A 2,104-nucleotide genomic window follows, 5' to 3' on the forward strand; every position below is an offset into this window, starting at 1 on the left:
GGGGGGGGGGTGTCGAGTTAACAGTTGCGCTCGCATCCGAAGCGGCGGGTTATGAGGAAAAGAGATTCACGCGCACGACTTTCCATTTTCGTTCCTCACTCCGTCCCGTTCAGCTTCCTTCTGTCTGCCCCTGCGCTCATCTGTAATCAGCGTGACGTCTCTGCCTCCCCACCCCTTCCACCCCCACCCAGTCCAATTCAGCTCCGTGAGCCGTTCCCCTGAATCCCCTCTTTTCATTTAGGCCCGTGAATGGCGGGAGGGGGAGGGAGGCAGGAGGGGGATGAAAAACCTGGCCGAAAGTACATCTACTCCCCTTTCCTTTTCTTCCCCGTCTCTCCCTCTCTTTTGTCTGCGTACGAGTGCTCGTGGTGAGGATGTTGGCTCGCTGAAGCCCCCCTGGCTGACTCTCCTCTGCCCAGAGAGAGGCTTAGAGACGTAAACCGGACTGACGGCGGTGAGCGGGAGAGGTGGGACTGGCGCGGAGGGAACTCTGCTGCCACAGAAATGCGGGCAGCGAGAGAAATTTAATCGATGGTGTTTAATGTTTCTGCAACAAGGCGACTCGAACTGACCTTCGAACTGCTGTTTTTTTTGTTTTTTTTTTAAGCAAAAGAATAAAAGCTTTTTTTGCAGATGAGGTGTCTCTGATGGTGCTTTCAATCCGTGACTTTCAGGCTGCACTTGAGTGGTTTGATGCCAAATGTGAAGCGAGTCTGAGGCCATCATTCTCACCCCGAAAAAAAAAAAAGGTCGAATGCTCTCTTCGGGTTGGTCTTTGCCTCGAACAGAGGAGTTCGAGTCGTGTCCACGAGTGATGGTAGGATGGAAAGAGAAAGAAAAACCAACGGATTAGGGTGTTAGCCGCAGTAATGAGGGTCTTGCTCCAGTTTGGGGTGAAGAAGCTGACTTTAGTGGCAAAGATCTCCCTTTACTGGTTTGTCTATGTTCCAACTAGAGTCAGGAGATATGGATCTGGACCGAAAGAACAAGAGCTCAGACACAAGTGGCTGAAACGAGCCCCCTCGATTAGGTGTTTGGACCTTAGAGACACAGTGAGAAGCATCCATCATCCGGGGAACGCTCAGAGTAGAGCTGCTGTTTCTATGCCTCAACATCCTGAGGTGGTTCAAGCATTTGATTAGAAAACCACCTGGACGCCTCCATGTACTGGGTTACAAAGCTTGTCCTACTAGACGAAAGCTCGCAGAGAGATTATATACATGTCCTCTCTGGCCTGGGAACGCCTTGGGATCCCCCCAGGAGGAGCCGGAGAGTGTCACTTAGGAGGGGGATGTATGTTTGTTTTCTGTGACCCAGCTTTGGAAAAGCTAAAAAAAAAAAGAAAGAATGAATGTATGTATGTATGTTACAGAGGTCTACCAGGAAGATCACTAAAGCTCATCAAGATCATCAAACAAAGAAAAGACCTGTTAAGAACATCATCAGTAGGGTAAAACTAACCTGTCTCACGACCGTCTAATCCCAGCTCACGTTCCCTATGAGTGGAAAATTGGAAAAAAAGCTTTCTGTGGGCCAATGAAAAATGTCCTTACGATTTTAAATAACACCTATCCTGTTTAAAGCATTGTGGTTCAGAATCACTGTATCTTTTAGAAGCAGAATAAGGGGTTTGTTTTGTGACTCCTCGACTTTGAGAAGTGTCAGAAAAGAAGGTCAGCGCTTGACTTTTTACATAATGTCAAATTGGTTGTTAGCAAGGCTCTGGAATGAGGCGAGGCAGCTAAATATGCTAATCGGATGCTCTAACGATTGGTTTAGAGCGGATGAATTGGACTTTATTGCGTTGTCAGAGGGTGATATACAGGTCAGGTCACGCGTGGACACAATATTAAATGCAGAGATCACGCACAAATGTCATCCCGAAGACAAAAACAAACACACTAGTTGGCCCTGTGACAAAGAGGAGCTAAACAGATTGAAGTTGTCACGATTTTGCCACCCCTCCCTGGGCATCGTGCCATTTATTGTTTCATGTTGAATAGTACCGGCCGTGTTGCCTGTGTGGAGGCAGAAGAACATCGGAAATTGAACTTCGCCTAACTGTTTAGGAACACATTCGACACTTCACCCCCCCCCCCCCCCC

The 2,104-nt window shown here is 48.2% G+C and overlaps 1 protein-coding gene across 6 annotated transcripts in view; it reads right to left on the minus strand.

Moving 5' to 3' along the window:
• The window catches only part of LOC108238185 (galactosylgalactosylxylosylprotein 3-beta-glucuronosyltransferase 1), a 104,707-nt gene that overhangs the window by 2,618 nt on the left and 99,985 nt on the right, over window positions 1–2,104 (minus strand). The gene's annotated exons all lie outside the window — the stretch shown is intronic.

This window comes from Kryptolebias marmoratus, linkage group LG2 (genome assembly GCF_001649575.2).
Source record: "Kryptolebias marmoratus isolate JLee-2015 linkage group LG2, ASM164957v2, whole genome shotgun sequence".
Lineage (NCBI taxonomy): Eukaryota > Metazoa > Chordata > Actinopteri > Cyprinodontiformes > Rivulidae > Kryptolebias > Kryptolebias marmoratus.